Source organism: Falco punctatus, assembly GCF_963210335.1.
Source record: "Falco punctatus genome assembly, chromosome: 6".
Lineage (NCBI taxonomy): Eukaryota > Metazoa > Chordata > Aves > Falconiformes > Falconidae > Falco > Falco punctatus.
In genome coordinates this window covers 5,902,269-5,918,528 of record NC_137585.1, presented here as the reverse complement: position 1 = coordinate 5,918,528, position 16,260 = coordinate 5,902,269, and the positions used below count along the sequence as shown (strand labels likewise).

The 16,260-nt window shown below is 46.6% G+C and overlaps 1 protein-coding gene and 1 long non-coding RNA gene across 2 annotated transcripts in view; one reads left to right on the top strand and one right to left on the bottom strand.

Annotated features, from left to right (window-relative positions):
* ZBTB20 (zinc finger and BTB domain containing 20) overlaps nt 1-4,183 on the bottom strand; it is a 518,279-nt gene extending 514,096 nt beyond the window's left edge. Inside the window, exon 1 of the mRNA XM_080393607.1 lies at nt 4,143-4,183. The gene's annotated coding sequence lies outside the window, so the exon portion shown is untranslated. The remainder of the gene's footprint in view (nt 1-4,142) is intronic.
* Nucleotides 4,184-6,243: 2,060 nt separating this feature from the next.
* LOC308066433 lies at nt 6,244-16,005 on the top strand. Its single transcript, XR_013929152.1, has 2 exons — nt 6,244-6,320; nt 11,101-16,005. It is a non-coding gene; the product is annotated as an uncharacterized lncRNA (long non-coding RNA).
* Nucleotides 16,006-16,260: the final 255 nt, after the last annotated feature.

The window sequence follows — 16,260 nt, the reverse complement described above, 5'->3', positions numbered from 1 at the left end:
ATAGCTGGCCTCTTTAGAGGGTTTAAACTGCTGGTAAGATTTCTTGGGCTACTACGTATGCAATTACAGATGAATTCTGCTTACTTAACATTAATTTGTTACTTTGAACAAATTAAAAATAATTATTTTCCCCCATAGCGTCTTCTACATTAATATCTGCAGTCACTCTGGAATCTTAATGAGCTAAACTTGGTAAGTTCTGCCCATACTTGGCCAGAGGACAGCCTTTTCCTTCATGATACACATGCGATCATTTGGGAACAGTTTGCAAATCTAAAATCCCACCTCGCTTGAAGGGATTTACAGCCTCACATGACAAACTATACTGAACAATACTGAGGCCCTGTGAAAAATAAATAAAAAGAACCCATTTCTTTTCTAATACCAAGATGGAAACAGTAAGTCTTAAGGGACACCTGGAATTTGACCAAGGTTACCCAGCAAGGATCAAATCCTATTTGTCTTTAGGCTGGCAGTCCTGCTGAAATCAAATAAGCCTACAGCACAGATCAGTATACTAGAGCTATGGTTTAACCTCTGAGTCTTGCTATAAATCCTGTGCCATAAAATAGGTGCCATGGATTAATTTCTAATCCCAAATTATAACTCCTCATTGAAGAGCTGAAAACCCGATTCCCCTCACAGATTTAAATAACAAGGATAGAACCACGCTGAGATTTTTTTAAGACTTTACCTTTAAAATTTCAAACAAAATATTTTCCAGGATACTCAGTTAGAGCAGTGACAAACCACACTGTTTGAGGTAACAGAACAAATCACACAGTATGACACAGCATCTTTTTTTTTTTTTTTTAATCTGCCTGCATATCTAGTCACTAATTTACCCAATAAATTAATTCCACAAGTGGTTCTCCGAGTCATCAGTTTGAATTACCAAGTTTCTGCTGTATTTCCAAAACAATGCCAGGCATGCCTGTGCGTAGGAGGGATGGGACAATGAAGCCAATAGGTGCAGCTGTGGCCTGGGAGGCAGAAGGTCTCTTCAACTCTGTCACTGACTGCTCTTTGACATTGGGAAGTCATTTCAGCGCTGTTTAATTCAGGGTCTTTCTAGCATATATTATTTTACCAATGAAGTCACTCCCCAAATACTTGGAAGGCAAAAATGAGCCCTCATAAACTTAATGAAATTTTATTTTCCCCTGAATATCAGAACGGGGGTGGGCAAGAGGGTGTGTGCATGCTGGTCTGTTTGGATTTCATGCTCTTCCCCGTGTGTAAAATGGAAAAAATTTCAACTGTCACAATGCATCTTTCTGCAAGTACAGGTGAAAGACAACCTCTGTAAATTCAGACTACTGAATGAGCTAGCTGGTATCTTATACATCTGGCATCGCTACCATGCAGGATCTGAACTGCTCTCCTCTTCAGTCTGAACGTTAGCAACCCTGATTTTAAAGCAGGGGGCTTAGGATTCCATTCCAAACATTACAACGTAGTAACAGCAACCATGAAATCCTCGGCCAGGAGAATTTTTGGTTTTGTTTGTTGTTTTTGTTTGGGGTTTTTCTGTGCTAACACAACAAACATGCTAGGCTTTAAGACTTACAAACCATTTAATTTTGGAAGACACAAGGCATCCATATCTTTAACAACTGACAAGTCCCTGATTCTACATGCTATCAGAAAGTTTTCTTCTGCTAGGAATGAGGATTTAAAAAAAAAACACAACAAAAAAAACCACCTACAGGTTAAATGATGAGATTTAAAATAATGCTAAAATCTTCTGTAATGTTCTTCCTGCATTACAAATGGACTATTAAATCAGTGAAGTGCCAATCAAATGCTTTTGTACTTTGAAAGAAAGGTTTAAATAACAAAAGCAGTTTTTCAGGCCTCTCTCTCCCTCGGTAGTCAGTGTCACCTATGCACTAATTACAACATATTTACTCTCTTTTCTAGTAAGATCACAATTGAATAGATTTTTCAGAACATGATTTTTAAGAGAAGTTGCAATCAGAGCCTCATGGATTCTGGCTCTTACTAATCCAGCCTGTCTAAGAAAAATACAATGTTGTGCAGTAAACTTCAAGATATATGACAGGATTGAAAAATAACAGCTCTGAATTCAGTCTCCAGCTTTAAAAATCAACTCACTGCATGACCTCAGGTGAACCATTAATTAACTAGGGCCAAATCCTCTGTGGACTAAACACAATGGAACTAGCCAGTTTGTACAAGCCAAAGATCTGGCCCCAAGTTTCCAGAAGTTTTGATTTGGGCTAGCCAAATACTGGAATTTTCGTCTGATGAAAAAATGTTCAGTTATGTTTCAGGGTAAGAAACAAAGCTCTCATCCTTTGTGGAATAAAAATTCCAAGCAATTCCTTTAAAGGGGGGGGGGGGGGGAGAGGAAAAAACTAAAAAACAAAAAGAAAAAGGGGGGGGGGGGGGGAGAAGGTGGTTCTCTCTCAGGGGAAGATTTTTATAATTGTGCTTTCTCCCTGTAAAGCAGAATGTGGAATTGACAGAAGTCTTCAAGGCAGGTAGCCATAAACCATCACTTTATTTTTCTGGTCAGAAAAATCTTAAAACTTTTTTTCCAGTAAAACTGGAACTTCCCTGCAGAAAACTGCAACTTCACAAATACCACATTTTCCACTGGGGTGGGAAGGATCCTCCCAATCAGCCCTAATAGCGTATACTCATAGCATCTACTTGAAGACAGACTAGCTGCTAAAAGAGCTATGGGCTCTGAGGGGTGGTTTGCTTGGTTTTTGTTTTTTTGTGTGTGCAAGAGAAGTATGACACTACTTTCCTATCGTAATTTTTGTCTTGAGTTAGCCTTTCTTACAAAGCACAGTAAGATTCACAGATGTTAAATGATTCTGCAATTCTGTAACACTAGCCCCATAATTTCAAAGACACAATTTCTATGTCAGAGTCCATCCCAGACAATGAGAAAAACCCAAAAAGCTATTTGGATTTCAGGACAGTTACACAGTTGTAAATAACCACAGGTTTTATAGAGATACTTTTTTCTCCTAAATTAATTACTTTGGTGTGAGAACCTTGCTTCAGGCTTTGCTTATGAGTTCATTTCACTAAGCCACGACTCTTACAAATTTCTTACAATTTCTCGTTTGACATTCAGGACCGACAAGACGGCATTTAAGCTGAAAAATAAAAGATTTCCTCGGCTGCAAAAGAAAGCAGAGTCTGGACAGCTGGCAGTAAGGCAGCCCATTTTCCAGTTCTCTCGCTGCAGCGGCTAGGAAATTCATTTTACCTCTGTACTCCGATTTATAAATGCGAGCGCACTCCCCGTTGACAGGGCTAAAGAAGCCTGGGTACGAGACCCTGCCATCTTGGCACGAACAGCCGCCTGGCAGCGGAAAGCCAAGCGACTGGCCACTCTGAAAGCCACCCCTGGACCCGCGATATAAACTATCCCGACAGATCGCTCAGGTACAAACGCGCCGCCAACCTCGGCGAGGACCAGCGCGCATATTCGCTCCATGAGCCCCAAGGGCCGGCACCAAAAACCAGCGGAGCTCATCGGTGTCGGAGGACGATCGACCCCCCCCCCCAGTCCGGCTCCCCCCCGCCGCGGCACCGGCGGCCCCAGGCACCTTGCGCACCGCTCCCCCCCCCCCGCGGCTGCCCCCCGGCCCCGGCCCGGCCGTCGCGCCGCTCACAAAAGGGCGCTGGCAACTTTTCCCGGCGGCCCGGCCAGCGGGGGGAAGAGGAGGAGGAGCGGGGGAGGGGGGCGCGCTGGTGCCAACTCTCCCGCCGGCCGCGCGCGCCCCGAAGGGACCGGCGCTGCGGCTACGTGGGGCGGCCCCGCCGATTCGGGGAACTTTTGCGGGACAGGGAAATGCCACGGGAGAGAGCGGGGCGGTGGGTACGGGCTCTGCCTCCCCGCCCGGCCGCCGCGGGACGCGTGAGGAGAGGCGGCGCGCGCCCAGCGCCTCAGGGCGGCGGTTGGGACCTAACGGCTCGCCCTCGCGCCGGGCAAACCGCCGCGCCCCGAGAAGCACGGCTCGCCCTCCCCCCCCCCAACCCCTCCGCCGCCCGCCACCAGCCCGCCTCACGGCGCAGACCGGCCGGCCCGCCTCCCGGTAGGCGGAACGGCCGGCGGCCCCGCCCCTAACCCCCCGCTGACCCCGGAAACGCGGTACCTCTCTCATCTTCTCCCTTCCCTTCGCGCAGCAGCTCGGCACTTTCACAGGCAGCCGCCGCTGCCTCGGCGGCCCCCTCATTGGCCCCCGGCCCCCCCCGCTCCCCGCCGGGCTGTCCCCATTGGCTCACAGCCCCGCCACTCCCGGGCGGGCCTCGCCCTCGCCGCTGCCTGGGCACGCCCCGCTTCTCGCCACTTATCGCTAATTGTGTATAGGCGAAGCCGCGCTCCCCGACCCGCTACGCGCCCTTTCTATTGGAAGGAGCAAATGTCGGTCAAACAGATAGCGACTCTCATTGGCCGCAGTTTAGAACGATGGCGGCCCGCCTTCGCCGAGCTAGACCTCTGATTGGCTCTACGGAGGTGTCACACATCTCGGCAGCTGAGTGCCTATTGGCTTCCGCGAGCGCCTCCGCCCTCAAGCAAACACGTTAGGTTGCGCGCCGTTTCCCTACCCCCCCCCCCTACCCCCCGGTCTTCTACGCATTTCTATTTCCCGCTTTATTTATTTATTTTCTCCATAAACTTAAATGACCCCAGAGGGGCGGGGGCAAGGCGGGGCGCGCTGGGCCCAGGCGACCAATGGGAAGGAAGGAGCGGGCCGGGGCCATCAGCCGCCTGGGCCAACGGCAGCCCGGCAGACGAGCCGCGCTTGACGCGCCGCCGGCCAATGGGGCGCTGCCCTCCGCCCCCGCCCGGTGCCCGGGGGATCCCTGCCCGGGCGGGGCGGGGCGGGGGCTCCCGCGGAGGGCGGCGGGGAGGCCGGTAGCGCCCGCTCGGCCGGGCCTGGGTCGGTGTGGGGCGGGCGGGGCACTGCTTGCTGCCCCGGCCCCGGCCCTGCCGGGTGTGGGAGGAAGGGACACGGAACCGTTTCCTTCCTCACGCCGGGGCGGGGGGCACGCAGGCGCCGGGGGGGGTGATCGCGCTCTCCGCGCCGTGCCTGTGCCCGAGGCGGCCTGCGGCCCTCCGCCGCGGCCCTTCCCGCATTGCCCTGGGGCGTAACGCCGGCGGCACCCGCTGCGTTGCCTTCTCGAGGTGAATCCTGGCCTCTCAGCCCGGGAGGCCGGGTGAAACCACTTTGCCGGCGGTCTCTGCCCGGGAGCAGGGACTTCTCACCTCGGCACCGGGCCCTGCGGAGCCCCCGTGTTTTTAAACCCCCTCAGGTGGCAGTGACAGCTGTTCTTACAGTGAAGGCACCATTTGGACGGGTTGGCTTTGCCACCAGGTCCGAAGCGAGCTGCCGTGGCCAGCGCTGCTGCCAGCACCACGAGGAGTCTCCTGAGGGTCCCCAGGTGTCTCCTGAGGGTCCCCAGGTGGGTTGGCAGCGCTGGGTCCTCCGGAAAGGCACCTGAGGGCAGCTGGCTGCAATGGCCTCTATCCCTTCCCATCAAAGAGAAGGCCAAGACCTTAAATTTTCTTTACCACGAATATATTTATAAAGTTTTCACCATCCTTAACAGCTCTTCTGCTTTTTTCTTTTGCCGGTGTTTCCGACTAATCCTGCATGCTTCTGTGTTCTACCAGAATGCTGTTCATCTGACCTACCTTCCTCTTTCTGCCTACTTCCTTTTTGTTTCAGGTCAAATAAAACTCGTGCTTTATCCACATTCGTCTCTTACTATACTTCCTTTTCCTTCCTGTACAATAGGTTAGTTTAGATTTGGTGGCTATCATTCCTTTGAAGAATGCTGAGTTTCCTGATTCCTTTTTCTCTGACGCACTGCTCCTCTGTGATGCAACATCCCAACTCTCCAATTCCCTCATCCCAGCTGTCGGTCATGTTTGCCATTCTCTGTCCTTTCCTTTGCATGGATCATCCAATCTATACTTACCACCCTAACCCAAGTTGCCTCCCACATTGATATCACGAGTATTTATATCTGTCTGTTGGAACCAACGTGAGGAAGAGCTCCCGTTCCAGTTGGTTTCTCCGTCTTCCGTGTCGAAGTTCGTCACCAGTGTTCTCCAGGAAACATCCCTTGTTGGGGTCCTTCCTGAACAACCAGGTCTCCCATTGCCGTCAGCTTGGGTGATTCAGTTAGCTATTCACAGAAAGCAACTCGATCTCGTCAATTGGGTATTGTAGCAGATCCTTACCAGGAGAGTGCCCAGCTTCTTTCATCGTTCCCAGGGGCTTGTAGCAGCTCTCACTCCCTTAGCTCATTCAGTTTCAGAACTGGTATGTAATAAACAAGGCCATCTCTCTTCCTCCCCTTATTATCCTCCCTGAACAACTTTATATTTGTATTCCTGTCATGTGGGATACACCCCACCCCCCCACCCCCTGTACCTCTGTTGCCCCAGTTAGAACATACCCCTTATTTATTACGGTATATGGTATTTTTGGTTTTGGAGGGATTTTTGGTTTTGGTTTTCAATGTAAGGGGAGTAATTAGTAAGCAAATTACAACAGGTAGTAAAAGAAGGTAAGGCACCCCATCAGTCTCAGCTCAGTATTATAGCGATGCACTTGGATTTTAAGCACTGGCGTAATCTGGCTGCGTAGCTGCTTAAATGCAAGCGTATGCTGAGGTTCTTTGCTGAATCAAAGCTTTAATTTTCTTTTCATTTCCTTGTGGCCTGTTCTGCATTTTTAAGCTGAGACGGAGTGTGAAGTAAAACACTCAGAAAAATAATTTCTCTAGGGCATATTCTGTTTGATAATGTCATACCTGGAACTTCATCTGGCCTGTCAAAACAATGGCGCATGACAGTAAAACTGAGCACGCTTCATATACATAAATCTTTCACAGTCTGTAACTAAGTATTGAGAATGAGCTGAGGCTCCTCTAGCTGCGTTATTCCACTAAATGAGAAATTATGTGACCATTAGAGAGCAGATTCCTCCCAGCTAGTAACTTGAGGTAACAACAGGTGGAGGTGGCAATGAATTTATGGATGCATAATTAAAAAGCATAGTGCAGAAGGACAGGGGATTTTAAAAAGATGCAGAGGAAGAGGTTCACCTCCTTGAACAGCATTTGTTGTCCATCCAGATCATGGGGTGGCATTTCTGGTGGGAATTGCAGCTTTATCAGAGATGCCCAGCAAGTTACTGGTGATTTCCTGACACAACAGGGAAGAGTATTTCCATCCGGCAATGATGTGGATCTGCTTCTTTTTTAATGTCATCATTAATTATTGTGGGACAGAGAGCACACTTTTAAAATTTTTGGCTAGAAATCATGCTCAAAAATGTTACAAACCTCTCAGAGGATGCTATTAGAATGTGAACTGATAGCGTTGATGAAGTGATCCAGCCAACAACCTGGTATTTAATAGAATTGCTAAGCATGTTATAGAAACAGAAATCAACTATAGAAACAGTTAAGGAACTTCCTCCTGAAAGAGGAATGACTGAGGATGCAGAAAGGCTACAGAAGAGGAAGCAAGAGGTCAGGCTAGATCACAAGCGAAATACAAAGCGAAGGTGAAAAGGGCAGATCTCATTCTAGGGCATACAACCAGGAGACTTGTACGTAAAGTAAGCTCAGGGAAAAATAGTTCTTGTATACCCAGTGCCAAGGAGGCCTCAGCTGGAATACTGTGGTTTCGGACACTGCATTTAGAAGAGGTTCTGAAGATCGGAGACTAAAAACTTTGAAGTGGCAATCATAAGAGTCTTAGAAAACATGGCATACAAAAAAAAAAGAGAAAAGGAATTAGATTCGTTTAGTCCAGAAAAGGGAAGAAAGAGGGGAACAGTACAAAATGCTTGCATTAAGTAGAATTACTGTGGAAGAAGATAAATTGTTCTCCACATCCACTGGGCCAAGACAAAAGGTAACAGCAGCGTTTTGGTTCAGATATTGGGAAAACCTTTTGTGGGTTCAGCACAGTAAGAGAGTCCTTGGAGGCTATAGAATCCCCGATACTCAATGCTTTTAAAAGCACAACAGTGTGGGGCCAACTGCCCTCTGGACAGTTGCCCAAGGCAGCGAAGCAGGAAGACCTTGAGCAGCACACTGCCTTGCTGGGACAGGCTGGGGAGTGCGACACTGGAAACAAAGCATCTGTGGGAGACAACCCAAAACTCCCCATGCCTTTCAGCAACAGCCAGCACCTCCTGCTTTTCCTGAAGATGGGATACCACCGGGCAGCTCAATGGTAGCATATTGCTTCTCTAAGCAGCAGCAGTTTCCAGCTTCTGCTTTGTTTTGTCGTCAGGCTTAAGGTCAAATCAGATATAGTCAGGACGCCACTGCTGGGAGGCTACCAGGCACGGGGTGTCTGGTACTGTCAAGTGTTGTCTACGCTCGTCCCTGCAAGATCTTTCAGATCCGTCCCAGCATTACATTGCTATGAGCAGGGGTTTGACTAGAGGAGCGTTACAGTTAACTCCACACCTCTGTGCTGCTTGAGCTAAACCGCTCTACAGTACAATTCCTTCCAAGCTGATGGCGTTGCAAGCAAATGCCTCTATTTGGAGAGTCACCTAGGATCTTAAAAATTAGGTGTCTGGTCACACAGTAGGACCGGTAAGCTTGGAATCTTCTAAACGGCATTTCAATGTGTTGCATTTTTGTAGTCACTTTATGCATGGGAATATCAAATTCCATATAGTTGCTTACTGAATTCAAGTTTTGGGGCCTGAATTTCCCACTTTAATTGGCGGGAATGAAGAAGTAATCTCTCATCAGGCAGAGCTCATAGTGAAAGCATAAAAAGTCTTAATTTATTGCATTCTTTCAATAAGACTTCATTTCTGAGCATTTTGTGACAATCTGACCTAATATTGCACTGATTCAGACAATAGAGCTGTTCTATTGTACTTTAATGACTGGAAATGTAATTTGCTTCCTGTTTAATATTTAAGCCAGCAATAATACCAAAAAGGCTTATTGCTCCTAAGAAAAGATGAAAGGGGCATAACTCTTAAGGTTTTTTTGTGTTCAAAATTTGACCTACTTTAAAAATACTAGAAACTCATGGGAATGGTCCTCAGAATTAAAAATACCAATATAAGATTGTTGCCTGGGAATTTTAAGATACATCACTTCCAGCTCATTGAAAAGCAGAATTTCCCTCCCAAGGGAAATCCAGATAATTCAAAATTAATTTTTGTCCCGAAATACTGAATTAGCAGAGTTTTTCACAGAAAAGGAAGTTTTAAAAGAAAAAATATTCTGAACTTCAGAAATATTTAATTTGGGCTTGATGACGATCCTGAAATTTTTCAGTCTGGCTTGGCTGTAGATCAGTCTGTGCCCTAGCTGCCTGTAGTGACCCTTGCATCGCCAGGCTTGCTCTGTCATGCTCCTTGAAGAGGCCAACTCCATGGCTAGCCCACCTTGCCCACAAAGCTCTTCCGTGGGGAGCAAGGAAGACAAATTTCGGTGTAGTCTGCGGGGAAGGCAACTTGCAAAGGCTGATTGGAAGAGGATAACAGGAACGTGCATTATCTGAACCGCTACAACAGGTATGTGGTAGCCCAGATAGGGATGCAGAGCCATAGAAATAAAACACCTTAAGCAAAGAACAGGACTAAAACATCATCTTCACATGAGGTAGAACTGTGGGCTCACCCTACCGCTTCCCCTACAGAGGCCCATTGCCTTTTCCTTTAGCATCGCTGCACATCCCATTGCACCGTTGGACAGTGTTGTGTGCTCTGCTCCACCAAGGCCTTTTCCCCAGCCCCTCACTAGACCCTTCACGGACCACAGTCCTCCTTGTTGGCCTCTTACTAGGGCTGTCTCCAGTGCAGGGCTCAGTGAGCTGAGTCCCACACCTACGTGGGGAGGAAACCCAAGATCCAAGGCTTCACAAAATCCCTCAGGGACAGAGCCATTTCTAGTACTTTACACACTACAAGTAGTTAGATGTACACTGTTAAACCACTGTCATACTATCCACTTGACAGTTGGATATGCTGGTCTCCGTATAAATTTTGGGGTTTTTTTTTTTGTTTGTTTGGGGGGTGGATTTTGATTGATTTATTTATTTAAAGCATCCACTTGGGATGAACATTGGTAGATATATCTAAAAAAATCCGAACTCTCTCAAGTCATTCCACAGAAATAGCCGTACCTTGTCAGGCCCGACTAAAGCACTGCTAAAACTCACTCCTTCAGAAGCATCCATGAAAATACCAGGTATCACTGGAGGGAAGAGAGAGAAGAGACAAAACACTTTTGAATGTTTTGTTTCACTTGGTTTTATAAATAAGAGTGTGGCATCTTTTTTTAAATCATGACATTTTGAACAAACAATGATGCTTTGTGTTACCCTTTAGCGAGAAGAAGTGTGAACAGAATAGTTTTGGGCAATCCAGAAAGCAGCTTGGGAAGGAAGACTGCTGTGAACTATTGCCGGATCAGTCATTTACTTGCTCCATATAGTTGGATAAGATACTTAGTCCTTATCTGTATGTCAAGGTTGTACTGCTTTAGTTGTGGCAGTTCAATAAAGCTATACAGACTCTAGTATTAACACAACTATATTGGTGTTCATATACTTTTATCGGAATAATATGTTCATGTTGGGCAAATCTTACCACTGTAGTGGTACAAAGGTACGTTGTAACTGCTGGCACAGTAGGGAGTGTACTGTTATAACAAAAAGATTAAAAGATCCCATCCCTCACCAAAATACTTATACCTAGTACTAAATTGTGTGTAGACCACCTTTGGTGCCTCACTTTCCCCTGTCTATAAAAGCCTTTTAGATCTTACCTTGCAAGGACTGTCGAGCCTCAATTCCTATCTGTTACAGGGCTTTGCAAAGTCTGCATGAAAGGTGCCAAGGCTTATTTTTAGCCAGTCACAGAGCTTTTTTGAGCCTCTAAAAAGTGTTTGCAAGAGGCAGCTGTGCCCCAAAACATGCCATAGCGGAGGAGTTCGGTTGGGCTTGCTTCCTTTTTCTGTGAACATTTCACATTACATTTGACTCAGACTTTTCTGACAGCTATTTCATGACGTATTGACTGTGAAATCATCCCTGTTATTTCGTGTATTCAGGGCTTCAGGGACTGGCTTCTTTCCCCTACCACCATTAGTCTGACTAGCAAAGGTTAAATCAAGGACAAAAGTCTTTCGTGTTCAAGGCAAAACTACAATAAGGGTGTTTTCCCTGCTGCCTTTTGCCTAAAATCCGAGGGAAAGAGAGAAGTCAAGAGGCTGCCATCTGTTGGGAGGAGCTGTGGAGGACACCAGAGCCTCAAACCCTGGCAGCACCTGATGAGTTGGGCAATGTTGGGCTAATTGTTGGTGTAAATGACATCAGCATTTGGCCTATGATCAGTAGCTTCTCTCCGAATAATTCGGTAAGTACAAATATTAAAAATACTTGAAGTTAGACATTAACTAAATGAAATGTTTAGACAGCAATAGTAAAATGCATTTGATCAAACTTTATGGACTGAAACTCAAACAGAGTCTTATTTAGTAATAATAATGGGGATGCTGATGCAATTCCTAGTTAATCAAAAGGGAAAAAAATCAGAAGCAGCACTCTTTTGAAATTAAAGAAATATCATTTCAAGGACAACTTTGAATGTATTCACAAAAGGTGGCCTAATCCACAAATCCATTCTGATGGCTCTTTTCCCACAGGCATTCACTCTGAGCGCCAAGGCCACTATGTTTTCTCCAGGTTTGCTGTTCATTTTGAAGCCGTGGCGCAGGGTAGAGCAGGAAGCCTGCTGTGAAGTATCTTGCAAGCCACACAGGAGTTCCAGCTGCTCAGCCCTGCATTACCTCAGTTGTCTGCTACACTGGATATGAGACTCAGAACAAAAATTAGCAGGAAAAGCCTGGATCTTCCCAAAGGATGCCAACAGAATAGGATGCACAGGAATGGGATCCTTTAGATTGTCAGACTCTAAAAGTTTACATATCTTTGTGTTTCAAACATTTAAGTAGAACACATCCTAACCCACATCATGGACATACACCCCCCCCCCCCCCCCCACCCCCCCCCCCCGCTTTCTTCCAAGAAGTGTTCAAGCAAAGTGCAAGGACATCAAAACAGCCACCCTCACTGCTGGATGATAGCCTGTGTCCAGGGCATCCGTAAAGCTGGAAGAAAGGCAAGACCACAGAGAGGCCCCCTGGACTTCAAGTGTTGGAGCTTCCTCATCAAGCCACCTTTCCAAGCCACCTCCAACAACATGGAACTCCAGCCCGAAGCTTGTTGCTGGTGTCTAGCGAGTGGGTCACATCTGGCCTGAATTTAGCATTCACTATTTGTTAGCACTCTAAAGACTGTTTAATTTATGCACAGCCTGCGTGTGTGTGCATGTGTATATGTATGTATTAAGCAAGAGACAGCTGGTCCTGTGCAGGCAAGGTTGACTGTTACCCCTGAGGCAAGAGGCCCATGGAAAGCAGAGTGGCTGGTGTTGCATTATTGCCCTTTACTTTTCTTTGACCTCCACTTGATATATTTTTCCATAACCCTAGGCGGTGAGCTCTGTGGGTGCGAACTATCTGTTTGTTTTTGTCTGTTAAATGAAGACCTCATTGTGGAATACAGCTTCTGAACACCACTACTAGACAAATAATACAATACCAACAGGCAAGGTGGCCAGTATCTGTCTTAACTGGTCCATCACCATAGGTGAGGTGGCTATTGCCTGATCCAGGGGAAGCCTGCAATGGGAGTCAAAAGTTCCCTTAAAACTGTGCCAACACGTGAAACATGTTGTAAAACGTTTGTTGTTCATGTTGTAAAACATGAGAGCCACAACTGCTAAAAGCAAAACATACACATGGCAAGAAGCAATAACTAGCATTGCATCACACAAAGTTGACCTGTGAACCTTCTCGGAAGGACAGTGGGAAGACAACAGCAAGTATAGTCTAAAGTAATAGTGTGAGAAAATGTGGCTTCAAGGCATAGCAGAAGCACATACTAGTCATTGAAGTTGCCCTTTCAGGTGCGTTTGGTGCTGAAAACTGAATAATGCCAGCACAGCAAGAGGACATCCAGGAGACTTGTAGTATCTACACTTCCGACCCTCTAGTATCTCTTTGTCATGCAGGGAGAGGAACATGGTTTGAGTTTTTTGTGGTCCCCCCATCCCCCAGTGTTTTTCATTGGAATTTACACTGTGGGGCAAGAAGTAGAACAAAGGAGATTTTGCCTTGCCCACGGTATCTGATATGTGACAGTGCTTTCAGGGTTTTTATATTCACCCAGGTGCTATTGTTGTTCAAAGGAGCAACAGTCAGAGTGGTTGTAATGTGCACCATTAAGGTCAAACAAAACAGAGCTGCACCAGAACAAAGTTAAGAGAGGCCCTTAGCTCAAAGTAAATATGACATGAAGGGCCCAGGCTGCGATTCCTTGGGAACAGCATTCATCTTTTGCCATGAAACTGTGCTTCAGATTGCAAGTCCTTCGGGTTACTAAGGAAGCACCAAAAGCATTAGCTGAACATACCTAATGCAGTGTTGCCTGACTGCTTCTGCAGCCTCCGAGGCTTTAGCTTGGGGGGAATTACAAGTGTTCAGTTCCTCTCCAGGGGACATTAACTCTGGAACATAATGCTAGGCATTAAATTACAAAGCATATAATCATTTCACTGCTAATCAACTCATGCACATACTAGAATCCTTATTCCTCACACCTTCCCAGATCCCACAAGCTCATTTTGCCTTCTACTCAACTGTCCAGTTTGGATTGACAGTGCATGAACCCCGTCTGAGTGGTGTCAGAACAAAGATGTTTGGTGTTCTGCAAACTGAAAGTGAAAAGATTAGACAAACCTGAACATAAAAATACAACAGACAACCTAGTGTCCTCAAGGTTGTGTTTATTTCCACATTTAATTTCAGTAAAAATGTACCTTTAAGATTAGAGTCAACACAATGTCTGGTCTGCTGCACTGTCAAGATAAAAATCCAAGAGGTTTTCTAAAGGGACTGTGTCTAGCTTCCTGGGAAGTTCACAGTGATGAAGGGCCCTGGTAATTCAGAATATTGTTCAAGAGGCTGGGAGTCAGGACACACAGGTACTGCTTGTTCGTGCTATACACTTGCTGAGTTCTTGGGCAACTTATTTTCTTTCTGTCTCTTTTTCCTCAGAGAGAAAGTAGTAATAACAATGTTCCTAACATCTACACACAAAATTAAAAGCATAAAATCGAGAGGAGTAGAGGTATTACTCATATACTGTCTGCTATCGTTACTCTGTGATAATGAATGAGAAGTGCAATTAGGGGCACAGCGAACATTACGGTACTAGCAATAATGGAGTAAGATTGTACTGAGTAGTAAGGTTAGAGATCTATAAAAATGCTAAGTTTCTTACTGCCTGCAAAAATGAGCTTGTGTCTCCTTTTTCTGGACAGCTACAGCACTTGCTGCATCTAGCGACAATGCTGAAGTGACAGGTCTCAGCCTCAGCTTGCTCCCTCATTTCTCTTCACATTAGGATATGACCTAGAGGGTTGCAGGGGCATCATGTTGCCTGATTGCTGGGTGATGTCAGCCCCAATCGTCTATTACCGTGTCTCTGGGGCACCGAATCATTTCATTTTTTGTGCCCTTTCCGACGAAGAAGAACTGGAACTAAACACTTTTGCCTTTCATAGCCCCTGGCTAGAGTATCTGGTATGGAAACCAGTTATATTGAGCAAGCTGTGCTGGAACTTCATATTTTCACAAGAAGTGCTTAGAAATTATGGTGCTTGCATCCCATCTAGTGGAGGGATCAGATTAATTCATCAGCTGCTTGTTGCCGAGTCAGCACGTACCTCTGCTGCGGCTGTAGGAGCGGAGCGATCGGCCTCACCAGGATGCAGGCAGGCTGCACGACATGCGCACGTGTGGTTGGTTCACCCTGCGCAGAATGAACTGGGTGCATTTCTTGACATAAAAAGTCTGAAAGTTTACACGGATGTCAGACAGCAGTGGTTCTATCAGAAGACCCAGTCAGACAGACAGTCTCATGACCAGTGTGGGAGAGCTTGCCGAGGGAGCAAGCCAGCCCTGCAGCACTGTTACACCGAGAGTAATGGGGAAGTGAACAATCTGTTACTTGATCTACAACTTTTCAGGTCCCCCCTCCTGCAGCACCACCCCTCATGTAGCCGTTTTGATCTTATGTCTTCATGTCAGCCCACCAAACTGCTCACCACCCCGACCCCTTTTCCATGGCTGTGTAATCACTGGCTGAAGACATTTGCACTAGAAAGGGACAACTGGCCACTTTTAACTACAGGCAACAGCTTTGCTGCTCCAGGGCATGAACGTGAGAACCAGCTGTAATTTCCAAGTTGCTGCCAAGGATCAAAATCAATTAGCCATTTTGAGGCTAACAAACACTTTGCAATTCCTTCTGTATCTTCTTACAACCTTACAAAGGGGTCATGATCCACTTTGGAAGGACTTTCATCTACTTCACAGGCAGGATGGAAAGGGAGATATCCCTTCTTCCTGCATGGAAGAGGCTGTAAAGCCAAAACCTGTGAGGTTATCCTTCCCTGAAAGAAGGAACTGTTCACTGACAGGTCAGATAAGCAGGGCATATCACGAAAACCTCTAGAGCCAGTAGAATTCACCATCACTGTATCCATATGGACCATTTTGACTTGGACTGAGAAAATGGAGGGTTTTTTTAATCAGTCTGAACATAAATCTGAGTGACTCCTTCCTGAGGACGGTTTATTCTGCCAGCCCTAAGCCTCCTTCCCCGCTGACCCCAGCAGCTACACAGTGCAGAGCTCCATGGCTGTCGGTGGGCAGACCGCTGCTACGCCGTGCCACACGCAGGCACTTTCCCCCCTGCGCAGCACCTGGGAATCTAACAGGCCAGGACAAAACAGTTAGTCCTGAACAAGGAGAGGGCTGGGCTGCAGGCATTTTCTGCTCTGTTACTGGCTTGAATGGAGCCCGTCAGGCCATCTCTAAAAAAAAACCCCAAAAACCAAAAACCAAAAAACAAACCCAAAAAGTGTGTGCCATCTCAGTTTCACAGACAAGTTTTCCTTACAGCTGTCAGTCTTGCTGGCACGCAGAGAGTCTGTGGGCATGGAAGAGTCCGGGTGCGAGTGGACACACAAGTAGGTGAGCATGCTCCCGTCCTGACAGGTTATCCACTGCTGGTAAGAAATCAGACATTGCTAAGGCGATGTGTAGGACAAGCGTGCATCCAGAGAGCTTGTGGAAACCCAT